Genomic DNA, 12098 nt, shown 5'->3' with positions numbered 1-12098 from the left:
CAGTGCTCCCTGTATACTCCTAGTACTCCCAGTATACTCCCAGTATACTCCCAGTGCTCCCAGTATACTCCCAGTACTCCCAGTATACTCCCAGTGCTCCCATTACACTCCCAGTGCTCCCATTATTCTCCCATTATACTCCCAGTGCTCCCAGTATACTCCCAGTATACTCCCAGTGCTCCCAGTATACTCCCAGTACTCCCAGTATACTCCCAGTGCTTCCATTATACTCCCAGTGCTCCCATTATTCTCCCATTATACTCCCAGTGCTCCCAGTTTACTCCCAATATACTCCCAGTGCTACCAGTACACTCCCAGTACTCCCAGTATACTCCCAGTAGAGTCCCAGTGCTCCCAGTATACTCCCAGTACTCCCAGTACACTCCCAGTGCTCCCAGTATACTCCCAGTACTCCCAGTATACTCCCAGTACTCCCAGTATACTCCCAGTGCTACCAGTATACTCCCAGTACTCCCAGTATACTCCCAGTATAGTCCCAGTGCTCCCAGTATACTCCCAGTACTCCCAGTACACTCCCAGTGCTCCCAGTATACTCCCAGTACTCCCAGTATACTCCCAGTGCTCCCAGTATAATCCCAGTACTCCCATTATACTCCCAATACTCCTAGTGCTCCAAGTATACTCCCAGTACTCCAGGTACACTCCCAGTACTCCCATTATACTCCCAGTACTCCCAGTATACTCCCAGTGCTCCCAGTATACTCCCAGTACTCCCAGTATACTCCCAGTGCTCCCATTATTCTCCCATTATACTCCCAGTACTCCTAGTATACTCCCAGTACTCCCATTATACTCCCAGTACGCCCAGTATACTCCCAGTACTCCCATTATACTCCCAGTACTCCCAGTATACTCCCAGTGCTCCCAGTATACTCCCAGTACTCCCAGTATACTCCCAGTGCTCCCATTATTCTCCCATTGTACTCCCAGTACTCCTAGTATACTCCCAGTACTCCCATTATTCTCCCATTGTACGCCCAGTATACTCCAAGTGCTCCCAGTATACTCCCAGTACTCCCAGTATACTCCCAGTGCTCCCAGTATACTCCCAGTGCTCCCAGTATACTCCGAGTACTCCCAGTATACTCCCAATGTTCCCAGTATACTCCCAGTGCTCCCATTATACTCCCAGTACTCCCAGTATACTCCCAATGCTCCCATTATACTCCCAGTACTCCCAGTATACTCCCAATGCTCCCATTATACTCCCAATACTCACAGTATACTCCCAGTGCTCCCATTATACTCCCAGTGCTCCCAGTATACTCCCAGTACTCCCAGGATACTCCCAATGTTCCCAGTATACTCCCAGTGCTCCCATTATACTACCAGTACTCCCAGTATACTCCCAATGCTCCCATTATACTCCCGATACTCACAGTATACTCCCAGTGCTCCCATTATACTCCCAGTACTCCCAGTATACTCCCAATGCTCCCATTATACTCCCAGTACTCCCAGTATACTCCCAGTGATCCCATTATACTCCCAGTACTCCCATTATACTCCCAATACTCCAAGTATACTCCCAGTACTCCCATTACACTCCCAGTACTCCCATTACACTCCCAGTGCTCCCATTATTCTCCCAGTATACTCCCAGTGCTCCCATTATACTCCCAGTACTCTCAGTATACTCTCAGTGCTCCCATTATACTCCCAATACTCCCATTATACTCCCAGTGCTCCCAGTATACTCCGAGTGCTCCCATTATACTCCCAGTGCTCCCAGTATACTCCCAGTATACTCCCAGTGCTCCCATTTTACTCCCAGTACTCCCAGTATACTGCCAGTATACTCCCAGTACTCCCAGTATACTCCCAATGCTCCCAGTATACTCCCAATGCTCCCATTATACTCCCAGTACTCCCAGTATACTCCCAGTGCTCCCATTATACTCCCAGTACTCCCATTATACTCCCAATACTCCAAGTATACTCCCAGTACTCCCAGTATACTGCCAGTATACTCCCAGTACTCCCAGTATACTCCCAATACTCCAAGTATACTCCCAGTACTCCCACTACACTCCCAGTGCTCCCGGTATACTCCGAGTGCTCCCATTATACTCCCAGTACTCCCAGTATACTCCCAGTGCTCCCAGTATACTCCCAGTACTCCCAGTATACTCCCAATGCTCCCATTATACTCCCAATACTTCCAGTATACTCTCTGTACTCCCAGTATACTCCCAGTACTCCCAGTATACCCCCAGTGCTCCCAGTACTCCCAGTATACTCCCAATGCTCCCATTATACTCCCAGTACTCCCAGTATACTCCCAGTGCTCCCAGTATACTCCCAGTACTCCCAGTATACTCCCAATGCTCCCATTATACTCCCAATACTTCCAGTATACTCCCAGTACTCCCAGTATACTCCCAGTGCTCCCAGTATACTCCCAGTGCTCCCAGTACTCCCAGTATACTCCCATTGCTACAAGTATACTCCCAGTGCTCCCAGTATACTCCCAGTGCTCCCATTATACTCCCAGTACTCCCATTATACTCCCAATACTCCAAGTATACTCCCAGTACTCCCAGTATACTGCCAGTATACTCCCAGTACTCCCAGTATACTCCCAATACTCCAAGTATACTCCCAGTACTCCCACTACACTCCCAGTGCTCCCGGTATACTCCGAGTGCTCCCATTATACTCCCAGTACTCCCAGTATACTCCCAGTGCTCCCAGTATACTCCCAGTACTCCCAGTATACTCCCAATGCTCCCATTATACTCCCAATACTTCCAGTATACTCCCTGTACTCCCAGTATACTCCCAGTACTCCCAGTATACCCCCAGTGCTCCCAGTACTCCCAGTATACTCCCAATGCTCCCATTATACTCTAAGTACTCCCAGTATACTCCCAGTGCTCCCAGTATACTCCCAGTACTCCCAGTATACTCCCAATGCTCCCATTATACTCCCAATACTTCCAGTATACTCCCAGTACTCCCAGTATACTCCCAGTGCTCCCAGTATACTCCCAGTGCTCCCAGTACTCCCAGTATACTCCCATTGCTCCCAGTATACTCACAGTACTCCCAGTATACTCCCAATGCTCCCATTATACTCCCAGTATACTCCCAATGCTCCCAGTATACTCACAATACTCCCATTATACTCCCAATACTCCCATTATACTCCCAGTACTCCCAGTATACTTCCAATGCTCCCATTATACTCCCAGTATTCCCAGTATACTCCCAATGCTCCCAGTATACTCCCAATACTCCCATTATACTCCCAATACTCCCATTATACTCCCAGTGCTCCCAGTATACTCCCAGTACTCCCATTATACTCCCAATACTCCAAGTATACTCCCAGTACTCCCATTACACTCCCAGTGCTCCCATTATTCTCCCAGTATACTCCCAGTGCTCCCAATATACTCCCAGTCCTCCCATTATACTCCCAGTACTCCCAGTATACTCCCAGTGCTCCCAGTATACTCCCAGTGCTCCCAGTATACTCCCAGTGCTCCCATTATACTCCCATTATACTCCCAGTACTCCCAGTATACTTCCAGTACCCCCAGTATACTCCCAGTGCTCCCATGATACTCCCAATGCTCCCATTATACTCCGAGTGCTCCCATTATACTCCCAGTGCTCCCAGTATACTCCCAGTACTCCCAGTATACTCCCAGTGCTCCCAGTATACTCCCAGTGCTCCCAGTATACTCCCAGTGCTCCCATTATACTCCCATTATACTCCCAGTACTCCCAGTATACTTCCAGTACCCCCAGTATACTCCCAGTGCTCCCATGATACTCCCAATGCTCCCATTATACTCCGAGTGCTCCCATTATACTCCCAGTGCTCCCAGTATACTCCCAGTGCTCCCAGTATACTCCCAGTGCTCCCATTATACTCCGAGTACTCCCAGTATACTCCCAGTGCTCCCAGTATACTCCGAGTGCTCCCATTATACTCCCAGTGCTCCCATTATACTCCCAGTACTCCCAGTATGCTCCCAGTACTCCCAGTATACTCCCAGTGCTCCCAGTATACTCCGAGTGCTCCCATTATACTCCCAGTACTCCCAGTACTCCCAGTGCTCCCAGTATACTCCCAGTATACTCCCAGTGCTCCCAGTATACTCCCAGTGCTCCCAGTATACTCCCAGTATACTCCCAGTACTCCTAGTATACTCCCAGTATACCCCCATTGCTCCCATTATACTCCCAGTGCTCCCAGTATACTCCCAGTGCTCCCAGTATACTCCCAGTATACTCCCAGTACTCCTAGTATACTCCCAGTATACCCCCATTGCTCCCATGATACTCCCAATGCTCCCATTATACTCCGAGTGCTCCCATTATACTCCCAGTGCTCCCAGTATACTCCCAGTACTCCCAGTATACTCCCAGTGCTCCCAGTATACTCCCAGTGCTCCCAGTATACTCCCAGTGCTCCCATTATACTCCCATTATACTCCCAGTACTCCCAGTATACTTCCAGTACCCCCAGTATACTCCCAGTGCTCCCATGATACTCCCAATGCTCCCATTATACTCCGAGTGCTCCCATTATACTCCCAGTGCTCCCAGTATACTCCCAGTGCTCCCAGTATACTCCCAGTGCTCCCATTATACTCCGAGTACTCCCAGTATACTCCCAGTGCTCCCAGTATACTCCGAGTGCTCCCATTATACTCCCAGTGCTCCCATTATACTCCCAGTACTCCCAGTATGCTCCCAGTACTCCCAGTATACTCCCAGTGCTCCCAGTATACTCCGAGTGCTCCCATTATACTCCCAGTACTCCCAGTATACTCCCAGTGCTCCCAGTATACTCCCAGTATACTCCCAGTACTCCTAGTATACTCCTAGTGCTCCCAGTATACTCCCAGTACTCCCAGTGCTCCCAGTATACTCCCAGTATACTCCCAGTGCTCCCAGTATACTCCCAGTGCTCCCAGTATACTCCCAGTATACTCCCAGTACTCCTAGTATACTCCCAGTATACCCCCATTGCTCCCATTATACTCCCAGTACTCCCAGTGCTCCCAGTATACTCCCAGTATACTCCCAGTGCTCCCAGTATACTCCCAGTGCTCCCAGTATACTCCCAGTATACTCCCAGTACTCCTAGTATACTCCCAGTATACTCCCAGTGCTCCCATTATACTCCCAGTACTCCCAGTATGCTCCCAGTACTCCCAGTATACTCCCAGTGCTCCCAGTATACTCCGAGTGCTCCCATTATACTCCCAGTGCTCCCAGTATACTCCCAGTATACTCCCAGTACTCCCAGTATACTCCCAGTACTACCAGTATACTCCCAGTGCTCCCAGTATACTCCCAGTACTCCCAGTGCTCCCAGTATACTCCCAGTATACTCCCAGTACTCCCAGTATACTCCCAGTGCTCCCAGTATACTCCCAGTATACTCCCAGTACTCCCAGTATACTCCCAGTATACTCCCAGTATACTCCCAGTGCTCCCAGTATACTCCCAGTAAAGTCCCAGTATACTCCCAGTGCTCCCAGTATACTCCCAGTGCTCCCATTATACTCCCAGTGCTCCCATTATACTCCCAGTACTCCCAGTATACTCCCAGTATACTCCCAGTACTCCCAGTATACTCCCAGTGCTCTGGGTCATCGGCTCCTCCTCTTCGACCTGCATGTTTAAACACCAGGATGCTTTATAATGCACATTTCTGTCACATCCTGGTGGAGATGACTTGTTTTTCTTTCTCTTTACTGAAGAATGTTTCATTTCTTGTTTCATATAAAAGATAACCGGTACTTCCTGCGCCGAGCCACATTATCTGTTGTTTCAGTCTGCTGCGAGGTGACAGCATTGTGTTTAAAAGACAAATGAAGCCGTGCGAGGTGTAGGAAAACCCCCCTGGTGGAGTCTAGACACTGTGGTGGTGACTGGATGAATGAATGGTTGAGATCTGGAGGTGAGCTCAGACGTGTTGGGCTGCAGGAGGAGCGTTACACTGAACTGACAGCTGACAGCAGCGGTGAGGAGAACAGATTTAAAGCTTGGAAGCCTCGATATGATTGGCTTAGGAAAATCCTGCCATAATCCAAGTGGTTTAACTGGAGGGGTAAACACCAGCAGCCAGCTGATTATGAGGGCAAATATTAAACTGTGATGCTTCATTTTTTATGGTTTATCTTGTTTGCAGGTGGGAAGAAGCTGCTGTGTCAGCAGTTTGACAGACATCGCTGGTGTGAGGCTGCTTTACTCGGCTGCAGGATAGTTTTTGTTGTGATGCTGCAAAGATTGAACTTTTTGCTCACATCAACACGAGAAACTCTCTGAAAGCTTTCACTCGACCTACTCTTGGTTTTCTGCACTGCAGGTTTCTGCTAAATCAGAACAACTTTCTGAGTTGAAGATTATCTTTGTGTTATGATCAAGTGTTAAAATGAATACAAAGGTTTACTGATCGTAGATTCAAACACACTGTCTAAACGTTAGTCATTTAAAAAGATCATTGCTCATGTTCAACATGTTGTTAACTACTAATAGACTGCAATCCAAAATAACTTCAGGTTATTAATCTATTTGAACTTATCTACAACAACAATCAGGTGCTCAGGTGAGTAGGTAGAATGAGGAATGACTTGACAGTTAATGAATCTGTGAATAATGAGTAAATCCTGAGAAACTGTGACTGGACGACTTTACAGAGATAATGATGAGTAACTTCAGAACAGATAGGGAGATACGACATTATTGAATCATGAGGTAACGATTGATTTGTAAATACCTCTGAATCAACATACTGACTTTCTTAATGATTTGGCACAAAACAGACAAGTCATTAATTACTAATGACTGAATCATTAGTTATGTGTAACACAAGTGAAACATAATGCTGAGTAGTTATTCCAGAGACTCATTGATTACTGTTCAGTTCATCGTTATTTATCCGCTGTATACTGTACATCGTGTTTCACTTAACTTTAAGGTGCAGAAAAAAAGAGAAAGTAATGATTAAGTTATAAGTATTCAGTGACTCTTAGTTATTAAGTCTGACATCATTTGGTATTCCTTTTTACTTTCGACATAGTGGGAGGAAGAGGAGATGGAGAAGGAGACTGCTGAATGATTCTAAAGACGCTTAAAGCTAAATATAATCTGAAGTCCAGAAACTCTGGAGTGGAGCGACCTCCTGTTCCCTGAGACACCTGACCTGATGAACTGTGACATATCATAATTAGCCAGTTTGGCAGAGAAGCAGTGCTTTTGAACTCACAATTAAAATCTACGTTGGAAGTGAATCTCTATCTTTCTCCACACTGGTTGTTTTCAGTTTGGTTTCAGTTCCCACCATAATTAACTGGCACTGCTTGCTGGGAAGGAATGAGGAAAAACTGCTGAGGCAGAAAACTTATGCAGATGATAATTTGATGGGTTTTCCCGAACATTTTTCCTGACAGTGACACTGCTTTTGTATTATTTTAGCTTGACGACACCGGCACTATCTTTAACATGGCCACAAAAATGTTAATGCTACTTCACGGCCGTCGCTGCGCTCCAAGTGTTCGTCTTCCTCTCTGCTTTAGTAGGTCAAACTTCTGCCTGGCAGGTCGAGCGTGACCTCCCATGATGCACACACTGTCCTGATCGTGGCTGGAGGGAAATGTGAGGACATTTTTTTTACAAAGTTTTGTTTGTATCCAAATCTCCACAGTACACACTGAAACCTCCTATTTCTCCAGGTGCAGCCTGTAATTTGTCACCTTCGGGGAACAACTCCACAGCCCTGAGTGGAAGGCGGACTCAGCTGTTACACTGAGGCCGCATTACTCATCTACAGCAGAAGTTTGCTTCACGGCTAGTGGGTGTATTTACCTGGAAATCAGAGCCCATTTCCACATGACTGCTGGCTCACTTCACATCACACAGTCGCACAATTGTGTCAGTGAAATATGACCCGGGTGGGGATTGGGAGGAGCTGGTGGTGTGTGTGGGTGTGTACGTGTGGAGAGGACCGCAAACTGAACCACAGGATGGTATATCATTGTTACTCCTCCCTGCTGCAGCCCTGCGCTCCAAAAAGTGTTATTCCCCTGAACATAGACGCTGTGGCTTTAAGACCTTGAGACCAGTGACCTCCCCGCTCTCTCTGTCTTTCTCATAGTGAGGCTGGCTCTGAGCCGGAGAGCCGCCCCGCTGGCCTTGATAGAATTACAGATGCAAAGTGCACAGAGGCTGGCACCCGGGATGTGGGTGAGAAAATCAGGGACTCTCCACGACTCCCTGCTGAGCGGAAAAGGGCCTGATGAGAGGAATTGATAATCCTGCTCACCGGGAACGCTCCCCTCTCATTTCACTTTCACATTTCAAGGACAAATGAGTCTGTGTGTTTCGGAAATGTGCCACAAAGACGACAGTTACAGGGTGCAGTCAGCATGGTGTCAATGAGATGTTCAAGTTTTTAAAGGGTAATGCACTACTTTCTTTAACTTGGTGTAACTTGAGTATAAGTAGCCAACTCATTTGTTGGAAGAAAAATGTTGGCAATGATTTAACTTTGCTTCAGTGTTGTATTAATGTTCCTGAGCATGTAAATGTTTTTTAAAGGAGCTTCTCTACACCAACAGAAGCTCCTCTCTCCAACACAAAACACTGCTCCTCAAACGCCTCATCAGTAGTCTCACCTTTAATTCTGTGACTTTGTGACATCACACTATGTCACCATGTCACACATTTTCATACTGGCTAGTTTGGCACATGAGAATTGATTTAGCACAGCTGCTGTGTTGTTGTTAGGTGCTGGGGTCAGGTGTGTAGAAGTCGACCAATCAGAGCAGACTAAGTATTCAGGATGAGGGCGTCCTTAAAGAGACAGGAGCTCAAACGGTGTTTCAGACAAAGGGGGAACACAGCGCCCAATCACTGGACAGTACGAGAGACAAATCTGAGCATTAAAGCATGTAGACCTATTCTAGTAGTGGACCAAACTAAAATTAGGAACCTGAAAATGAGCAGAATATTTCTTCTTCAGGACAGGCAGAGTCACCTCTGCTGCACAGGACAAGTTCATCAGTCACCAGACTCAGACTGGAGCACACAGAAATGCTTGACAGAGTTCAAGGAGCAGCAGATCTGAACATCAGCTGTTCAGAGGAGACTGATGGCAGGGGATCATTACAGAGATGGTGTTGGATTTGAATGTCCGCTGTGATCTTTCTCTGATTGTCCACTGTTTTCTGGTCAATGACCTCTGACCCCCCTCTGAGTCGATGCTTTGGTCGATTTAGCATTGGATGCAGATACAGCTGATTCTGTCCTTTTCAGTGTCTCTTGTCCAGAGTCTGTTCACACAACAGTAACATGTGACCAGGATGGGGGGCGGCGTCATTTCTTTATGGCGTACGGAAGAGATTTCTGGTTTGTGGTGAGGCTGACTTCTTGTGACTTACAGACTGCGGCGAGATGTTCTGACAACCCAGCCACTTTGGGAAGTACCCACAGGACTGATTCCAATCAGCCATGACTCCATGAGAGGTTTCCAATGTAGCAAGGACCAGTAACTTCCTGCAGTCTCCGGCTTGTAACCGCCAATGAATCCGCTTTTTGTTTGTTAGTTTGTTTGTTTGATGCTTGTGAGACAGACAAAGAGTTCATTAATGAGTTTAGAAGTGTTGGCAGGTGGATTTCGTCCTCTGGCTGTTTCCTTCAGTTTCTGTTCTAACTTCTCATCTAACTCTCAGCTACAGAAAATAAATAAGCATGTTTCCCAGACTTTTGAACTTTAACTTTCAGAATCCACATTTCAGCAGGAGTTTATTTTTCACAACTCATAAACCAGCCTATACCACACAGGGTATCAAGGGGTTTCTCTGTCGTCTTATCAGATTCTAAGAAGAGCAGAGTTATTCAGGAGAGTTAGTTTCGTCACCACATACTAAAGTTGAATTTCCTTTGTAATGTAAGACAGTAAAAACAAGAAACATGGGTCACTGTGGTCTTGGTGGTTGAGTGAAGCGTCAGTGTCTGCCTGCGTCTGTGCATGAATGCACCGGACCACAAGGCCACTTATGGTCAATGTAAATGTCAGCATTGACCTGTTGAGGACCGCGGGGTTTCCTTGGTCGTGTCCAGGATGTTTTTCAACATTTTCTTCAGCCATGAAACCACAAAGGAAATATGTGTTTGTGTTTGTTCCCACTCTGAGGTCTACGTCTCAGTTCAAACACCTTCAAATGTATATTCTCATATACAACATAATGCTCGCCCAGTTCCACATAGACAACCTCATCAGACAACAAATTAAATATCTATGTAATCAATCAGCTCTGAGATGTTTGTAGTCAGAGGAGTGAGAGGTGGAAGAGGAAGTCGGGTGGTTGTGATGTGTTAGCAACAGGCTTTATGGGTATTGTGGTCTCAATACGGAAATTTACATGTGAAAACAATACCTCTGGTATGAGGAGGTGGGGGATTTTTATCTCACATTTGATGTGGATGTTCAGAGATGCTATTTAAAGAGGAACTGTCGGGGGATGTTTGTTGCTGTTCCACTGCAGTCTGTCCCTGCTGCTGCTATAATGACTGGGTGACTTTAACTGCGCATTAATAACTTATTGTAGATTCAACATTAGGGAGAGAGGACACGCAGCTCTCATCACTTACAGAACTGTGTACATGATGTTCATAATGCTCATTCTTTATGTTCTAACAAAACACCTCATTTAATCTTCCAGCTTTCTTCGCTGACGCAGCACCTTGGCATATTTTGTGCACTTGCTCCCGTCGCTTATGTTTTTCTGTAGGCTCACCGTTCTGCTCGGAAGGTCAAAAAATACATAATTCATGGAGCACAGATGCACATTTATCTCCCAATAGGCAAACAAGCGGTACAACTACACGGCATGTATTTTAAATGAGCACCAATCTCACTTTATGCATCTTTACTGCTGCTACCACTGTTGATTTGTCAAGAAGAAAAGCCGCAGCTGCATGTGAGGAGTTTCTACCTGATAAAACATCAGCAGCTGTTAACTAATCCCACCAACAAGCTTTGTCTCTCTCTGTGTCGCTTCACTGTTCACACATCGACATGTTATAACCTCAGTCTTAGCTCGGCCGCTAGTTGCTAGCAAAAAATCCCAGCTGGGGACATTTGTGACAATCTCTTCAGGGTCAGTTGTCACATGAGACAGTGGGTGACATACACAAGGGTGAATTGAGTTTTCTTGTTCTTTGTATCGTTCATAAGGATTAAAAATACCCTTTTTTTGATCTCTAGATGCAAGAGCCGTGTTAGTCTGTTGTGTTTAAATGAAACTAAACCGTCTAAATGTAGAAACAACAACAGAAAACAACAATGCTAATAAAATTCTATGTGACGTGACTCAGGCCGAAACGTTCACAGCCGAGGTGAAGTTGATAAAGTTATTATAATTATTATAATTAAAGTTCATGTTATGTTTAGTCCCATTCACCAACTCCGTCTCTGACAATGTCCCAGAAGTTGTTGTGGCAGGTGTCTGAATGTAACACACCTCACAACACAACACCTCACAACACAACACAGCACAACACAACACAACACAACACAGCACTGTGTATAACAGAGGTCTAGTCCGTATGGGACATTATAATTCAGAATGCAGTTACATATTTGGTTACGTTTACGCAAGAAAACTACTCGGTTAGGTCGAGAAGAACATCTCGTTTTGGCTTAAAATTACTACGTTATTGAACTGTTTTAGCAAGTTAAAATGACAGCGGTCACCATCGCTGCTCGTTTGACCGTCTGTCCTCTCCCAACGCAGACTGCTGCCACACCCACCAAGGCCACTAGAGGCCGCAGCTTAACAGCAAATATAAACACGGTGGTAATATGCTGCTTTCACAGTTGACCTACAGTATATGTGGTGTTTCTGATGAGGACAGCCTGTCGTGAGAGACCACCACCATGAGGATGGTCGACAGATTTGATAGTTTGAGTAAAAAGCTAAATAGACACGTGCACAAAATCTGCAGGTAAAAACCTCCAGTTAATGAACTATCTATACTATTTATTATCGTCTAGTTTTTGGAAACTATTCAGCTTTATGTAAACGTATTTTAAACCATCAGTCTTGTAA

Source organism: Sparus aurata, chromosome 3, assembly GCF_900880675.1.
Source record: "Sparus aurata chromosome 3, fSpaAur1.1, whole genome shotgun sequence".
In the NCBI taxonomy this organism is placed as follows: domain Eukaryota; kingdom Metazoa; phylum Chordata; class Actinopteri; order Spariformes; family Sparidae; genus Sparus; species Sparus aurata.
The sequence above is the reverse complement of the archived record's forward strand: the minus strand, read 5'-3'. Positions refer to the sequence as shown.